Raw genomic sequence first — 18,812 nt, 5'->3', positions numbered from 1 at the left:
GCGCCTCCCCCGGTTCAAGCCTCCTGCCCCCGGTTCAAGCGCCCCTCTGTATGATGTGGGTAGAGACTTGTCTGCAGGTCTCCTGTGGTGCAGGGGAGTGCCCTGACTATGGTCGTTGGGCTGTGCACAGGGGCTGGCTCTCATTCTCTCCTGTTTCATTTTGTATGAAGCAGTAGTTGGCTCAGGGACTTGAGCTTGACTTTTCCCCACTCGGCTGGGTGCCACTGGCCCATAAAGTCAGTCCCAGCAGCTCGCTGCTGTTTGATTATTTAACACCCAGTGGAACAGCTTCCATAGGAGGCTGAGAAAGACTCAGATCAGACCTGCCCCCCCATCGCCCAGCAAGCAGGGCCCTAGCATGGGTGAGCTGGAGCCAGGTCCCTGTTCCACATCAGGCAGAGCGAGGATCCCCCATCCCAGCTGAGTGCTCCAGCCACTGAGCTCTAGAGAATGCAGGAGCACCCCCTCCTCCTCCACTGACTGTGTTTGTGAGGCCCCCGAGCTAGGAGGTGCAGTCCAGGGCACACTTTGAACACGCCCACTGGGTTGGAGCCTGCAGGTGAGCCAGGAGAGGAATGCCTCCTTTGTGAATCCTGCCAGGGCTTAGACTGAGCCAGGACTAAGGCATCTGGCACATGCCCACTGGCCTTAACTTAGGGAACTATCAGGTGAGGTGGCAGCTGAGGGGGGAGGTTGGAGGATCTAAATGCTGGACTTAGGCACCTAAATCTCACTGTGGATCTGCCTGAGCCTCCTTTTCCATCTCGGCAATTTTTCTTGCATTGGTGGGGCAGGCAGGCCGAGTGGCTCAGCCACACACTGGGCTGTCGTAGCCAAGGGCAGCTGAGCAGGTGGTCAGAGTCAGAGCTGATCAGTGACCATCTCAATTTACCTTCCTGAGAGAAATAAATGACACATCATGGACATGGAACAGTAGTTAAGGAGACAGACAAGCAGATGGTTGCGTAGGGGAATGGACAGACAGAATCAACTCACTGACCATGAATAACAGATTTTATTCATTAGAGAAGAAAAGAAAAACTTTAAACATATAAAATTATAAAACAAATCAAACCTTCCAAAATAAATATGCTGCCGCTCTGTATACATGGAGAGCCAGGCACTGGGCCAGACCTGTTCTGAAAGGCGACTAAGGAAGTCCAATCCCCAAACCCCACAGAGATTTGGTTGCTACAATGCCCATTATATGCTTTTAAATATCCGCAAGTCATAAACCAGTGAAACTACAGAAGTTAGAGACAGTGATTCCAGCCAAGGGGGAACGAAACAGAAAGGAGGAGTGTGGAAAGGGAGAGGAGAAGGAAAAAGGGCAGGGAAGAGGTGTAGATGGAGGGGGGCACTGATGGGCTTGGTTCGGGGTCTCCTAGTCCCAGTGAGATTTCTTCACACCTGGGATCACTCCATTGGGGTGGTTTATTGGGTTGCCAGGGGGCAGAGCGTGGGTATAGCTCATTGCCATGTGAGATGAGACCATGCTGAGTGGAAAGAGAATGGAAAAAGAGGGATCACTGTCCCTTTTGTAGGGGGAAGCATCCCATTCTGAGCTCCTCCGTCTATACCCTCCAACCTGGCTTCACCATTCCCTGTCTGTACAGGGAATCGCCCTGCTCAGAGCTCTCCCATCTATGCCTCACATCCCAGCTATCTCAGTCCCTCTCTATAGAGGGGATTGCCCTGTTCTCAAGCCCCATCCTTTGCCTCAATACCGAGTTGTAAATCCCCTGTATCCTGCTGGCCCCACAAGACTCTCCAAGCTTTTATGCCTCTGGGATCCACTGGGGGGGCAGCAGACAGCAGGATATGTCCGATCCCCACAGCAGCAGCCGCAGAGGACAAGAAGCTACCTTTGCACATTCTCTCCCCAACGGCCTCACTTGCTCTGTGTGTGGTAGGCCACAGTAGCTGATGGATACAGGGTCTTTGCGTCTTGCTGCTCACTACCAGCAGGAATGGGGTCTCCATGAGGATTCTAGGGAAGGAGAAGCTCTGGGGGTACTGTGGAGACAGAAAAGTCAGTCAGAAGGGTCGTTAACTCTGAATCCTACTGATGACTGTTTGCACATAATGGGTTGAAATTTCCCAACCCATTTAAGAGGCAGGGCACATTCCACCATTAGCTCTAGATTCTACTGATGATGATTTCCATTTCATGTGCTGAGGTTTTTAAACCTGCCTAAAGGATCTGGGTTCCCAAATTTCACAGGTGTTGGGAGCCCAAATCCCCTAGGCAGCTGTAAAAATCTGAAAAAACAGAATGTCATCCCCCCACCTTCCTGCAGAAGACTAAGATGTGCTCTAGTGAGGGAGGAGGTGCCCAGTCTTCCAGCAAGTGTCAAAATTAATTTTTTCCCTGCTGTGCACTCCTGTGAAACTAGTGGGCTTCTGCTTCCCTGGATGTGAGGGTGGATAACACCAGGGTAGGGAATTGTGATCCCTCTCCCTCAATTTAAAGGCACTTCCACCTCTACCCCATAACAAGGGGGCTGGGAAACACACATTGCCCCCACTGTGCAGTGGCAGTCAAAAAAACTAACAGAATGTTAGGAATCATTAGGAAAGGGATAGATAACAAGAAAATATCATAATGGCTCTATGTAAACCTATGATATGCCCACACCTTGAATACTCATGCAGATCTGGTTGCCCTATCTCAAAAAAGATATATTGGAACTGGAAAAGATACAGATAAGAGCAACAAAAATGATCAGGGGTATGGAATAGCTTCCATATGAGGAAAGATTAATAAGACTGGGACTTTTCAGGTTGGTAAAGAGACGAGTAAGGGGGGATATGGATATGATAGAAGTCTATAAAATCTTGAGTGGTGTGGAGAAAGCGAATAACGAAGTGTTATTTACTCCTTCACATAACACAAGAACTAGGGGTCACCCAATTAAATTAATAGGCAGAAGGTTTAAAACAAACAAAAGGAAGTACTTCTTCACACAACACACAATCAACCTGTGGAACGCTTTGCCAGGGGATGTTGTGAAGGCCAAAACTATAACAGAGTTAAAAAAAGAACTTGATACATTCATGGAAGATAGGTCCATCAGTGGCTATTAGCCAGGATGGGCAGGGATGCAACTCCATGCTCTGAGTGTCCCTAGCCTCTGTTTGCCAGAAGCCAGGAGTGGAGGACAGGGGATGGATCACTTGACGATTGCTTGTTCTGATCATTCCCTCTGAAGCACCTGGCATTGGCCACTGTTGGAAGACAGGATACTGGGCTAGACAGACCATTAGTCTGACCCAATATGGCCATTCTTATATTGTTATGGTGACATAGGCCCCAATTCCAGGGTCTGTGGCCCCAACATTCCGGGGACCGTGGTCCTGTAACTGAGGTCAAATGTTCCACACAGGAAGTGATGCACATAGTAGACAGGAAGTCTCGAGTTCATTCATGCTTCCCACTACTGCAGTGGGGGTGGGAAGAAACAACAGACTGAGGGAGGGGTGTGAGGAAAGGGTGGGGAATAACTCTTTAACTGATGAAGGGCTACAGTCCTGTTTCAACCTGCTATCTCTGATGACTTCCCATATCCCTCCTCCTCCACGGGGCCAGGCCTATGAATCCCTCCAGCACTAAGGACCAGTCTGAACTGGTGCTGGATGTGGTGGTGCTGCATGTGCGGCTCAGGGATGGCCACCAAGACACTGATGACCACACCCTAGCTCTGCATCATGTTATAGACAGTGACAGCAAAACAGGGGCCCTCGGAGTCAGCCAGGCTGAACGTGCTGCCAGGAAACCAGGCAAGACCATGAGCAAGATGTTGGGACAGGAGTTGAGGTGATGGATGGATGGTGCTGAGGATATATAGGTTGATGGATGGAAGGCCACACCAATGGTCATGAGGATGAATGGATGGACGGATGGAACTGAAGAAGCATGGATGGATGGATGAACGGAGCTTGGGAGTGACCGATGGATATCAGGGTGGATGTATGGACAGATGGAGATCAAGACTGACAGAGGGATAGGAGGATGGACACGGCTCTGGACTTACAGATGGATAATGGGTTGGACAGAGCTCAGGACTGAAGGATAGTAGGATGAATGGATGGACAGGGATCTGGACTGACAGATGGGTAGCAGGATGGACGTATGGACAGAACTCAGGACAGACAGATGATAATAGGATGGACAGATGGATGACGCGGAAGATGGATATATGACATCAATAGAAAGCACTAGAGATGGATGGATGGACAGGCCAGTACTCACAAGGGCACTTTCTCATCTGTGGTAAGGCTGAAGACCACCCTGCCCAGCACTATGGCCCCAATGTTCACACACAGCTGCAGGGCGCTCAGGAGCCGATGCTCCAGTGCCACCTTCTGGCCCAAGGACCCCTGGTACGGCCCATCCCCACTGGGGCCCAGCTGGATGGGTGCAGGCTTCCCAGTGTGCTTTGCAGTTTGTTACCCTTCACTTTGCCCTGCATGGGGAGGAAGGATGGCAGGGTCACTGGCTGAGATATGTCTCCAGGTAGTCCAGGCAGGAAGCAGGGTGGATGCTCTACTGTGTTCTCCAGGAGGCACTCCAGGAAATCTAGGAGCTGCTGCTGGGACTGCCAAGGTTTGGGCCAGGCTGACTCAAAGGATGCTGCATGGAAAAAACTCTCCAGGGCCTCCATGTAATTCTCCTCATATTTATGCAGCTGATCCAAGAGAAACACCGCATAATGCTATGGCTACAGGAGCAGGGCTTGGAGCCAGGACTCCAGGGTTCTGTTCCAGGCCTGAGGGGGTCTAATGGGTTAGAGTGAGGGGCTGGGAGCCAAGAGTCCTGGTTTCTATTCCTGGCTCAAGGTGGAGGTGGGGCCCACTGGGTTAGAACAGCATTGAGGGGAAACAGGATTCCTGGGTTCAGTTCCTGGCTCTGGTAGGGAAGAGGGGTCTAGTGGTTAGACCAGAAAGTAGCAGTGACATAGAGACACCCTGAGCAGAGCTCATTCCTTCCAACAGGGGGCAGCAGGCACACAGACAGACATAGACACACACTCAGAGTACATCACAGCTCTTTCTAACTAGACAGCCAAAGAGAAAGCACCTCAGCTGAGTCTTGGCCCTGCTTCCTGCAGCTCAGTGCAACTTTAGAACCACATTGGGGCACTGATGCCAGCACAGAAGAGAGCACCCCTACTGAGCCCCCATGACTTTCAATCACACTTTCCGCTCTCCACCTTCTCACTGTAGCTCTGTTGAGGTGCAGGTCTGGGTTACAGGATGCTGTGGGATCCATCTTTTCCTAGTGTGGAGAGGAAAACAATGTCAGAGTACCCCCTACAGAGCCTCGTGCCTGCTCCATGCAGCACAGCACCTCCAGCGTGGTGCTGGAGCACTGGCACCAGCATTGGCTCCTAAAGAAGAGTGCCCTTTACTAAGGCTTCTGTCCCGCTCCCTGCAGAACAGGGCTCCCTGGCAGCCAACAGAAGACAGAGCCGTACCTACCGCCTAGGCATAGGCACTTAGGGCCTGCTGGGAGATATTGGTGTTCTGGCCTGTGTTGAAGAACAGGAGAGGTAGGCATTTCCTAGGATGTCTGTGGCAGAAAGACAGAGAGGTTAACACTGAGAACAGATGGACAGAGGGCATCAAAGATGAATGGCTGGCTGGCTGGAGGGATATAGCTGAGGATGGAGGATTGAATGGATGACTACAGATAATGATGGGTGGAGGGATGGCTATAACTGAAGATGGATGGACAGAAGCATATAGCTGAGGGAGATGGATGGATACAGCTGAGGATGGATGGAAGGATGGACGGATGGATACAGCTGAGGATGGATGGATGGAGGGAGAGATGGCTATAACTGAGGAAGGAGGAATGGCAGGACATATCTGAGAATGGATATATCTGAGGATGGAGGGATGGTGGGACATAGCTGAATCTAGACTGTTCTCAGTGGTACCTGATGACAGAACAAGGAGTAATGATCTCAAGTTGTCGTGGGGGAGGTTTAGTTTGGATATTAGGAAAAAAATGTTCACTAGGAGGGTGGTGAAGCACTGGAATGGGTTCCCTAGGGAGGTGGTGGAATCTCCTTCCTTAGAGGTTTTTAAGGTCAGGCCTGACAAAGTCCTGGCTGGGATGATTTAGTTGGGAATTGGTCCTGCTTTGAGCAGGGGGTTGGACTAGATGACCTCCTGAGGTCCCTTCCAACCATGATATTCTATGATTCTATGATCAAGTATGGAGGGTTGAATGGATGGATGGATGAATATATCTAAGGATGGTGAGACATAGCTGAGAATGGATATATCTGAGAATGAAGGGATGGTGGGAATAGCTGAGAATGGATATAGCTGAAGATGGAGAGATGGTGGGACATAGCTGAGAATGGATATAGCTGAAGATAGAGAGATGGTGGGACATAGCTGCATAGCTGAGAATGGACGGCTGAATGGAGGGATATCGCTGGGATATTTTCTTCTCTCCCTAGAGCGAGGTGAAGGGCAGGAAGTTGCAGAGCATGCTGTTCAATGATCATAACAGTCAGCTGTGTGTGTGCGTGTTCCTCTGGTACAGCAGATCCCGAGAGAAACCTCAAGGACCACAGACTCTGATAAGGTACGAAGGCACCCGGCCAGGTTTATTGCCAAACAAAACAGTCTCCAGCTCCCCAGATCAGATGTCTACAGTTCTGCTAGTACATATGTGCTCCCTGACATGGACTGGCTCAGTCAGTAGTGGGAATTACCACTGCCCCCTAGGCCAGACCAAGACAACTACACAGAGGTGCAGTCTTATACACAGGTATAAACAAGTTACACATCACTTCTGATGTATTGAGGTACAACCCCTCTACACAGTATGGTGCCACCTATCACCTTGTACATGTTGGTTCAAGCAAAACAACTCTATCCATCATATTATCCTTTTGACCCTGTCTTTAGGATGGGTCAGTATGTTCTATGTGGAATGTGTTAGTATCAGAGGATTCTGGTACTATCCTGGCATATGTTTATATCTCTAGTGTCCAGTACCTTTCAAGTATGTGTTTTTTTGCAACATCAGTCTTCTTTATGCCAGCTTCTGTGAGCAGAGTCTGCCTTTAGCTTACAGCTTTGCTTTGCTTTATGTTAGCAAAGTCTTAACCATTACTTTAGCTCAGGCCTTAGGCCTCATACCGGGCCTCTGATATAAGGGTTTCTGTTTCAGGGCCTCATCTTACTACAGTTGAGTTACTAAAATCCTCAAATCATAGTTTAAAGCAGCAGTTTTCAAACTTTTTGAGCTGAGCCCCCCATTTAAGTTACAATTTTGGGTTGTACCCCCCCAATACCTGCCCCTCTCCCATGAGGCTTTCAGGGTGGGGGAAGGTGCTGCTATGGTCTCTGGAGGCAGAGCGAGAGATGGAGCCAGCACTGGGTGTGCAGGTGTTTACACGGACCACCAGGTTGGATGGCCTGCTGAGGTGAGTCAGGGATGGAGGTGGCGCTCCCATTCCAACTCTCCCCCCTGCATGGTGCTGCCCCGAACCCCACTGAATATTCCTTAGGGAGCATGCCCCCCAGTTTGAAAACCTCTGGTTTAATGACTTCATGTTACAGAGAATCCACCATTTACACTAGTTTAAACCTGCAAGTAACCCATGCCCCATGCTGCAGAGGAAGGTGAAAACCCCCCAGGGTCTCTGCCAATCTGACCTGGGGGGAAATTCCTCCCCAACTCCAAATATGGTGATCAGTTAGAATGGGGGTGGCCAACCTGAGCCTAAGAAGGAGCCAGAATTTACCAATGTACATTGCCAAAGAGTCACAGTAATATGTCAGCAACTCTACATCAGCTCCCCCCTCTCAGTGCCTCCCACCCATTGTCAGGCTAACCGATCAGCGCCTCCCCCTCACTCCCTGCACCTCCCTATCAGCTGTTTTGTGGCATGCAGGAAGCTATAGGGGGTGGGGGAAGGAGTGAGGGCATGGCTGGATCAGGGGAGAAGGTGGGAAAGGGTGGAGTGGGGGCAGGGCCTGTGGCAGAGCCAGAGGTTGAGCAGTGAGCACCGCCTGGCACATTGGAAAGTTGGCACCTGTAGTTCCAGCCCTGGAGTCGGTGCCTATACAAGGAGACGCATATTAACGTCTGAAGAGCCGCATGTGGCTCTGGAGCCACAGGTTGGCCACGCCTGAGTTAGACCCTGAGCATGTGGGCAAGACCCACCAGGCGATACCTGGGAAAGAATTCTCTGTAGTAACTCAGATCCCCACCCATCCAGTGTCCCATCACCAGCATTGGGGATTTTTGCTACCGGCAGTCACCAATGGCCCACATGCCATTGTAGGCAGTCCCATCATCCCTCTATAAACTTATCAAGCTCAGTATTGAAGCCAGTTAGGTTTTTTGCCCCCACTTTTCCCCTGGAAGGCTGTTCCAAAACTTCACTCTTCTGATGGTTAGAAACGTTTGCCTAATTTTGAGCCTAAACTTGTTGAGGGCCAGTTTATATCCATTTGTTTTTGGCGCTTAACTTAAAGAAATCCTCTTCCTCCCTATTTATCCCTCTCATTTATTTCTAGAGGACAATCCTACCCTCATCTTTCTTTTGGTTAGGCTATACAAGGCAAGCCCTTTGAATCTCCTCACATAAGGTAAGTTTTCCATTCCTCTGATAACCCTAGTAGCCCTTCTCTGCACCTGTTCCAGCTTGAATTCATCTTTCTTAAACATGGAAGACCAGAACTGCACACAGTATTCCAGATTAGGTCTCATCAGTGCCTTTTTACAATGGTATTAACACTTCCCTGTCTCTACTGGACATACCTAGCCTGATGCATATTAGGACCCTGTTTCCTGTTGCAGGCCTGTTATTTGCACCAATCTTGGGCTGGGGGCTTTAAAAAGCAAAAGAAAAATGGCTAAAGCCGCCCAGATGCTCAGAGAGAGGGCACAGAGAAAAGCACATGGAAAAATGGAGAGGCTAAATCACATACAGGGATTGCAAAAGCAGAAGGCAGTCTAAGGGGGGCTATACAGCAAGGCTCTGTGTGGGGGGGTGTCTGTGTGTGCATGGCTGTGTGTGTGCTGGGATCAGTATGTGTGTGTGCAGGAATCAGTGTGTGTGTATCGCTATGTATGTGTGCAGAGATCACTGTGTGTGTGTGTAGGGAGCAGCATCTGTGCATGTCCTGTGTGTGTCTTCAGGGATCAGTGTATGTGTGCACAGGGATCACTGTGTGTCACTATGTGTGCGCACAGGGATCACTGGGTGTGTTCATCACTGTGTGTGTGTTTGTGTTCAGGGATCAGTGTGTGTGTCACTATGCGTGTGCACAGAGATCACTGTGTGTTCTCATCGCTTTGTATGTGTCTGTGTACTGCTATGTGTGTGCGCAGTGATCAGTGTGTATGTGTACATTGCTATGTGTGCAGGATCGGTGTGCAGGGATCAGTGTGCGTGTATGTGCAGAGACCAGTATGTGCGTAGGTGTGTGCACTGCTGCGTGTGCAGGGATCAGTGTGTGTTTGTGTGCAAGATCAGAGTGTGTGTATCATTGTGTGTGTGTGTGTATGCAGGGATCAGTGTGTGCGCACAGAGATCAGAGTATGTGTTGTTCGTGCAGGGAACAGTGCATGTGTATCACTGTGTGTGTGCAGGGATCGCTGTGTGTGTATGCAGGAATCAATGTGTGTATGCGAACATTGCTGTGTGTGAAGGCACTAGTGTGTAGGGAGGGCGGGCAGGGGACTTCTTGCAGGGTTTGCAAGGTGATGGTTTCCTTCTCCCTCCTCAACCATGATTGCCCAGCTCCTCCCCTTCCTCAACCTCTGAGCTTCACCAGAGGAGGGAGGAGCTTGGACAGAGCAGGGACATCTATTAGGCTGGAGGGGGAATGCTATGCTCTGCACACACACAGCTCCTTCACTGCACCCCCACACACACACTGCTCTTGCACTGCACCCCACCTTCCACAGCCCTTGCATTGCTCTTCACACACACAGCCCAGATCGCTACCCCCCCACACTTCTGCATTGCAACCTCCCACACACTCCCTGCATTGCAGCCCCTGCATTGCACCACCCACCCACACAACACTTGCATTGGTCCAGACACCTCCCACCTCCCCCTATTTACCAGCCCTCTACAACCTGGTTTGTGCTCTCTACACTGCCCACCTCTCCCACTCCTGGGATCCCTTTTTAATTCCATGCTCTGCTAGGGTTGCCGCCTGTCCAGGTTTTCCCAGGAAAACCCTTTTCCCTTTGTTGAGATATCTGTCCTGGGAAATCTGTCTGGGTGCTTGGTTCGTGCTATCAGCTGTCCGGTGTGATGGGCTCAGGACCGTCCCCACTGTATCTAACAGGTGGCAGCCCTACAGATCTTCCAACGGTCCTGGGTTTTGTGAGACTGTCCCACTTTGACCCCAACCCCCATCGCGGTTGAAGCAGCTCCTATCCTGTGGGGATGGCTGAGCTTGACTCCCCGCTCTAGGCATTCTGCCCTGATCTCTGGCACATGGAGTTGAAGCAACGCTCATATTTGGCTCAGCCCCGCTGAGGGGGGAGCCAGGCCAAACACAAATGTTGCTGTGACTTCACACACCAGGAACCAGGGCGTAACGCCCAGAGCGGGAAGCTGAGCCCAGCCAGCCCTGCAGGACAGGAACTGCCACTATAGGGTGAGTATGGGACAGGCTAACTCTGAAACACACCCCACACCTACCCTGGGGGCAGCACCTGTCCTTCCAGGAGCCTTCCACTCCCAGGCAGCACCTAGCCTCTGCATCCACAGGCCTCTTTTCCCCTGGGGGCAGCACCCATCCCACTGTAGCCACTTGAAATATTGGGAGGTATAACCCTACCCTAGCCTGTGCTGCCCAACCCCTCCCCAGGCTGAGCACACCCTGCCATCCACCTCCCCTGATTTACGTCCACTCCCTTGCAACCTGGCTTGTGCTCCCCACACTGCCCACCTCCATCTCTGCTGGGATCCCTTTCTGATTCCACCCCCTGGCCATCTACTAGGTTCCCTCACCAATCCTGCCCCCGCATCTCCCCCAGCCTGCACTCTCCACACTGCCCACCTCCCGCAATTTACCATGCCCCTGTGTTGGTGTCACTAGGCATAAATCTAGGCCTCAGTGAACCAAAGCTCCTCCATGTTGAACTCTACTTGATCTAGAAAGCTAGCAGCTGTGAAATTAAATGTGTAACAGTAAGTTATCAGTTGCAGCACAGCTAAAACCGGTCTAAAGCAGTGGTGATAAGGCCTGTGCACCTTTAGCAGAAGGACAAGATAACTTGCAGAAGGAAAACTTACTAACAAGCTGCCACGGCCAAGATTACTTAATGCACTTGTGCTTACTTAACTGCTACAGGGGGAGGAAAGAGGAGGGCTGGGGGGAGGGGGGAAGAAAGAGAAAAAAAACCTTATGAAAAGGGAAAAGCCGCTTGTGTAGGTGTGCATGATTTGAGGCATTTGTCTCCTTGCACCGCTTTGAGATCTCAAATAAACTTTGCTTGCTTCTCCACCCTGGTGTGTTTATTGGCGCTATGCTCTCTGGGCAACGAATCACTGTTGCTTGCCTCGGGCACCCTCTGTACCTGCAACACTTGCAGCCTGGCGTGCACTCCCCACACCACCCTCCTCCCTGCTGCTGGGATCTCTCCCCAATTCCCATTCTTTGCCTGCATGTCCCACGCTGCTGTCTCCTCTATTGCTGGGATCCATTCCCCAGTTTACCACTCCCCTCCCACCTGGCCTATGCTCTCCACCTACCTCCCTCACTCCTGGGATCCTTCCCTGATCTCATACCCCAACATCCAATCTGCCTTCCCCACACTGCCTGCCTCTCCGCTGCAGACATCCTTGATCCAACAAGAACTAGAAACCAAGATACAAAAGATCTTTTTTTTCCTTTCTTTTTTCGCTAATCCTTATTTCTGAGAGGGTGAACAGCCTATTTACAAAGGTCACTTTATATAGTGCACAAATCCATCGGTTGCGAGATGCCAAAACCAACCCGGCTTCTCCCATTGTGGGGCCCAAAAATTATAAATCCTCATGAATGTGAGGGCTAAATGAATGAGTGTGAACTGAACATGGCTGAACTTTAATGGGGTGAGGGGAATAACTGCAAAGGAAAGGATGAAGTGGAGTGTACTCAGGTGAACACACTGGATAATACTGAGAAATACACACACACATATGAACACAAGCATAAATATAGAAGCAAAAATACACTTACACAGAACTATGCATGTACACACCCATGGATCTACGCACCTTCCCCCATTCAGAGATAAACACGCACACAGCAAGAGGCACCTACCCACATGTATATCTGTACGCATACACAAGAGAGAAATACACACAGATTTAAGCACACATATTGACTTACACACAGAGACAATATACAGCTATCTAGATTTATACACCCATGTGTACAGACAAACACACCCACACATAGATTGACCCCCCACACACACACAGGCAAACACACCAGGATACACACATAGATTTGCATGCACACATAGACACGCACACACACACATGCACACACAAATACATTCTCTCTCACACACAGACAACAACAATGAATTTGTAACCTATTAAGCAGAGTACATCAGAACCAGGCCCAGATCCTCAAAGGTATTTAGGTGCCTTGAGGATCTTGGTCCAAATGTGATGGGATACTACAGTCAGCGGGTGTCAATTTTACAATCTGAGAGGGGCAATCCAAGGGTGAGAAAGGTTTACAGTCTGAAGGACAGTCTGTTGGTGACAGATTATGACAACGAAATTGACACTCAGAGGTGACTGGGCATTACAGACTAGGATGAGAAGTCAAGACAATCTGTCGGTGCCAATCAGATGTTGATTACATTTCAATACCTAAAAGAAATATCCCAATACTGAGGAGAATCTCAAATCCAGACAATATGCATTTTCGCTCTTTCCCCCGCTGGCAGATGGGCTGAATTTCCAAGAGGCAAGTGTGGAAGGCACATTACGAGTTATATCCTCTTCATCTTGTAGGCCCTGCTGGCTCCAGGATGTGGCTCCAGCTCATTGCTGGGAGAGGCGAAGGTGAAGAAGCTGTTGCTGGATTCATCCGCAGGTGGGGATGTGGCAAAGAAGGGTTTGAAGTGGAAGTCTCCCTCCCCACACCTGCCCCGGACCGGCGTGGCATCCCCAGGGAACTTGGCAGCATTACCTAGGAAGGGGGTGATACATGGTCAGTTGGATGCTGGATTCTCTATCAAGATAGACATTAGTGACTACAGTAGTGTGACAATTCGGGGATTGAACATAGAATCTCCAAATCTAAGACCATGAGTGACCACAGCTTGATTTAAATAAAGGAGCTTAGGTTGGGTTTGTCATAGGACATGGTGGAATTTGAAGGCTTGATTTAGACCTAAATCCATTAGCCTGGATTCGTAAACCTTTTGATGAGGAGGTACCAGCCACGAAAGAGACAAATACAATGCTCAAGAGTCCAGCCCCCAAAATTTATGAGATTTGCTTACAAAATCATGATGTTCTTAAAATTATATTATATAAAAAATTTCCTTCTCATTCTGTAGCATTTATTGGTCAGTTTCCCTCTTTTCTCTGCAGCCATGGGGGCTAGAAACTTACCCTTTTTTAAAACACACCAAATGCCCAGAGACTCACAGTAAAGTTTGTGTGTTGGTGATACCACATGACTAGCTAAGGTTGGAGAAATTACAAGGGATGTTCAAAGCTTTCGGATTCAGGGTGTGAATTAACCCATGTTCTGGAGAAATCCCCTCTGAGGGAGGAGAAAGGAGCTTACTCTCCATGGCCCATTCAGTCCATGATCTCTCCTCTTAGGCTGCCAAGGAGGGGGGCTTTGTGGGATTTGATAGATGGACAACTATCCAAGCTGAGAACCCATCAACTTGTCTCACACAGGAGTATCTAATCAAATATTTCACAGTACTTGGAGAGTGATTGCTCTGTGTGAAGCCCTTCTTCAAACACACACACATGTGCCTCCTCCTGTCCTGTGGCATGGAGGGAGAGTTCAGTCTCTATAGCTCACTAAACCCTTGTCCCCTGCACTAACAGTGTCAGTGTAGTGACTCCTTATGCCTGCTTTTGCAACCTCTGTGAGTAGTGAAATGAGAACTCTCCACAGATCTTACCCAATGGGAAGCCAAAGACAGCAGGCTGAGGCATCATGGGTGGCTCGTGGGCAGCCTCCTGATTAGCCATGGCAATGTTGCACAGATGGAGGCTGTCACAGAGGCCCTGGAGCTTCTGGTACTGGCGATTCCACTCCATGAGCTTCTCAGAGAGCTCGCTGAACTTCTTCTTGTACTCCTCCAGCACCTTCTTCAGGGAGGAGACCTCGCTCTTCACGGAGGTCAGTTCCATGTCCCTGCTCTGCAGCTGCTGGGTGTACACCTTCTCCATCTGCTTCAGGTGTCCCTCAGCCTTGCTGTAGGTGTATTCCTGGTACAGGCGCTCCTGGTGAACCTGCAATGTGGAGATTATGACAGGTGTGACAGGCTTCTTTGACCACTAATTGTCAAAGGAAAGTGAAGTCACTGCATCTGAGATATCATAGCATGACTACAGTGTACCAAGGGAAGGATGGTCTGGAGTTAAGGCACTGGACTGGGATTTATGAGATCTGGATTCAGTTCCCACTGCTGCCACAGTGACTTTGGGTAAGTCACTTAGGTCAATATTCTCAAGAGGGATCACAGATTTAGGGTTGCCAACATGAGACATCTACGGACTGATTTTCAGATGTGCTGTGCACTCCATACTCCAGCTGAAGCTGATAAGAGCTGTGGGGTGCACAGTGTGATGTTATTGACATACACTGTAACTGTATAAATCCTTGTTGCAACCAGGGTCCTATGGTTGCACCAGGTCTTGTACAAGGAGGCCAAGTGGGGTGTCTATGGAAAGGTTGTAGTCTGCTGGTTATGATTATGCTGTCTGTATGTTTGTATCTTTTTTTGTATTCAAAGTTGTGAATATTGATTGTGTACTTGTTTGGTTCTAAGTAGCCTCAGTGAAGCATTTGGTCAGCTTCTTCGGAAAGGACTATTCTCCGTAAGTGCCCAATCAAGAAACACTTAACTAACCATGGATTTTGTGAGGTGCCAATCCACATCTGAGCTTTCCTGGGAACATTCATACTAACATGTAAAGAATGGTGTTGGCCTGAAAAAAGCTACATAATTCATAGACATGTGACTTGCCCAGGTTACTGCAAACTCCATCTTGTTGAGGGAATTTTACACAGGAGAACAAAGGGGTTTCCACCCACAAGAGAAAGACTATATAAGGCCCTGAAAACCCCTCCATTTTGTCTTCAGCTAGCTCAAAAGATAGCCTCTCCATCCCAAAGATATGCTTGAAAGAAACTGGAACAAAGGACAGTAACTATGAGGGTGGGAGGATGGGGGGTTGGGGTGAGTAATTGCTGGACCCAGACTAGAAAGGAGTCTAGTCTGTAAAAGAAGCATATTGGAACATCTCTGAGAGTGAGATTTACCTGCATTTAGTTTCCTACTGTATTAGCCTTCGATTTGCATGTTTTTGTTTTATTTTGCTTGGTAATCTACTTTGTTCTGTCTGTTATTACTTGAAAACACTTACATCCTACTTATTATACTTAATAAAATCACTTTTTGCTTATTAATTGACCCAGAGCAAGTAATTAATTCCTGGGAAAGCAAAAAACTCTGCATATCTTTCTATCAGTGTTATAGAGGGTGAATAATTTATGAGTTTACCCTGCATAAGCTTTATATAGATTAAAATGGATTTATTTGGGCTTTGGATCCCATTGGGAACTGGGTATCTGAGTGCTAGAGACAGGAGAACTTTTTAAGCTGTTTTCAGTTAAGTCTTCAGCTTGTGGGAGATGTGGTTCAGACCTGGGTCTGTGTTTGTAGCAGGCTAGAGTGTCTGTCTCAACAAGACAGGCTACTGAAATCTCAAGCTGGCAGGAGAAATGGGCTCAGAAGTAGTCTCAGCACATCAGGTGGCAGTCCCAAGGAGGTTTCTGTGACTCAACCTGTCACACACAGCATCTCTGTAAATCAGGTCATATGGGTCTCACGTTAAGCATTCAAATGCGAGGCTCTTAAAATTAGTGGACACTTAAAAATGTTGCTTTAGTGTCCGTACTTCAGTTCCCTACATGTAAAATGGAGATAGTAATAGAGACATATTTCTCCATGAGGGTACTTCATAAATGTTTGTGAGGTGCTTTGATACTGCTGTGATGTAAGAAAGAATGTATAGCAAAGATGGAGAGAACTTCCCACAGTGACAGATGAGAAAGAGAGGAATGGCTAATAGAGTGATAATGTTTTACACTGACAGTTGGACAGAGAAGGAGGGAGGGAGAAGTGCAAATGCCACACTCCGGTGATTTTGAACCAGAGAGTGAACCTTCTCTATGGTCCCAACAAAACCAAACAATGGGATTTCTTAATCCTAGTCCATTCCCTTTGGCTCCTTTCCACAGTTTTCAGGCCAAAAAGTATAGCATGCTGGCCCTCCCTTTGGAGTCACCTAGGTGTCAGCTCTGCCCTCCATGTATGAGATATAGGTAGCCATAAAGACTGAATTTTGGATTTTTCATTCCTTTAACAAACAAAATCTCTTCCCAATTATATTTTCAGAGACACTTTTGAAAGTATCTACCTATCCTAGGACATCATGCTGTTATGCCCCACCTGGGGTGGATTTACTTGGTATGTCCAGAAGGCGTGTGCACGGGAGCTGATGTCCAGCACAATCTCTGGCCAAAGTCAAGCCAACATCATGGCCTTATGTTCTTCAGAGGGACTTAGCTCAGTGCGAACAATGTCTAGCTTGCCAGAGAGGGCACTGTTGCAGGCAGGACAGACTGCTGGTGAACGGCTGAATTCCGCACTACCGTGCTGGTCACAGAAGATGTGTGAGCAAGCCGTGAGCCAGGCATAGCCTGAGAGCTTGACACGACACTTACGGTAATTGCACAGCAACATGTCCTCACACACGGACATTTCAACGGAGCCAATAGCAAGGGTGTTGACTCCAAAACAAATACCCCCTGGTGGAAAGGAATCTGCCACTCACCACACCAAACCTATAGAGCAAAACAAACATACAAGCTGGGATTCTGAAAGGGACCTAAGAGAGTTAGGTGTCCAACTTCCATTGAATTATGGGACTCAGGCATCTAACTTCCTTATGCTGCTTTATAAATTCCACCCTAAAAGCTGACGTGGAAACACTGACACTTTTATGCAGCATCAAAATAACCAGTTGGATATTTTTCTTCAGAAACCTCTTGCCTCTGTGAAGAAAAAAATGGTCCAATTTTCAAAAGTGGTGGCAACCAAAATCCCACATTTGGCAACTAAAATGGACACTGGATACTTTAAAGAGCTATTTAGGGAAACTCTAAGTGTCAATCCTCATTTTGGAGTTCTGGACAACCCATGTGTGAAATTGGCCATGTCCCTTTAGGAGGTGACATTTCTTCCAGTCTAGTTAATATTTTGAAGGGACAATGTTAATTTGTTTAATACTGTCCAAAAGCCACATTGGGAGAGTCCTGTGCATGTCAATTGTGATAGAGTAGCACGGTTGCCAGAGATGCCCAGCTTTTGGGTATGTGCTTATCCAGCTTTTTACTTCTGCCAATGCACATGGGGTCTACAGTGTGCCAATGCAAGTTTGGCCTGTATTAACACCAAGGTGTTAGAGCAGGGTGGGGCTGGGAGTTAGGACTCCTGGGTTCTGTTTCAGTTGTGGGAGAGAAGTGAAGTCTAGTGGTTAGGAGTTAGGACTTCTTGTTTCTATCTCCTCTTCTGTGCAGGCAGTAGAGTCTAGGGGGCTGGGAGGCAGGACTACTGGATTCTATTCCCAATTCTGGGAGAAGCCTGTTTTCTAGTGGTTAGAACAGGTGGGACTGAAATTAAGGCTCCTGCAGTTGCTTCCCAACTCTGCTGTAGTTTCACTTTGCAGTGTTGTAGCTATGTTGGTCCCAGGATATTAGAGGGACAAGGTGGGTGAGGTGATGTCTCTTTCACCAACAGAAGCTGGTTCAATAAAAAATAAGTTTTTGAGCTTGGTCCAGGTCTGGTCCAAAAGAAGAGCTCTCTCTATCTCAAAAGCTTGTCTCTTACACAAAAGGAAGTTGATCCAGTAAACGCTATCACTTCACCCACCCTGACTCTCTATAGCTTCATTTTGTGATCTTGGGCTAGTCAATTGTGTGTGCAAGTTTTGAGGGGGAACTATATGGCTATTAAAGCAACTACTTCCAAAGTGTATTTGTAGTTTTCTGCAAGGCTTTCAGTGCAGGTTTAGGGTGCACCAATGGCAGTTTCACAGGTGCTGGTAGAGGGATTATTTCCATCTGCCATTATAGGCTATGACATGGGCCAACACGGTTTTCTGTTGTCCCACAAATACAGGTTTAGTGAATACCAGTGGTGTCTGGTCACACATCTACATAGGATTCCTTTCTTTGGATGATTCACCTTTTGACAATGCAACTATGTCATGTTTTCCGGCCATTGAACATGTGGTGTTTGCCGACAGATTACTGCCATGTGTCCATATGGTGGATTTTTATCCCATGGCAATATTGGGACTTTCTATCTGCTAATGTGAGCCTGGCTGACACCAGTGTGTTTTTTGGTCATTAAAGGGGCTTGTTAGGGCATCCACCCACACTGGCTTGGCATGAGCCAATATCACCAACATCGCCATAGCACAAGCATGAAACGTGCCAAAATGGGTGCCTCGCAGCTTTGATATAAGGCCATGTTGGATTAGTGGGCACCTTATTGC

At 48.4% G+C, this 18,812-nt stretch overlaps 2 pseudogenes; both read right to left on the bottom strand.

Annotated features, from left to right (window-relative positions):
• Positions 1-1,891: 1,891 nt before the first annotated feature.
• On the bottom strand, positions 1,892-10,403 carry LOC127032129 (tetratricopeptide repeat protein 5-like; annotated as a pseudogene).
• A 2,582-nt stretch (positions 10,404-12,985) lies between these two features.
• On the bottom strand, positions 12,986-17,117 carry LOC127032584 (E3 ubiquitin-protein ligase CCNB1IP1-like; annotated as a pseudogene).
• Between the last annotated feature and the right edge of the window lie 1,695 nt (positions 17,118-18,812).

The sequence above is a fragment of the Gopherus flavomarginatus genome, chromosome 12 (assembly GCF_025201925.1).
Source record: "Gopherus flavomarginatus isolate rGopFla2 chromosome 12, rGopFla2.mat.asm, whole genome shotgun sequence".
Classification (NCBI taxonomy): domain Eukaryota; kingdom Metazoa; phylum Chordata; order Testudines; family Testudinidae; genus Gopherus; species Gopherus flavomarginatus.
The sequence above is the reverse complement of the archived record's forward strand: the minus strand, read 5'-3'. Positions and strand labels throughout refer to the sequence as shown.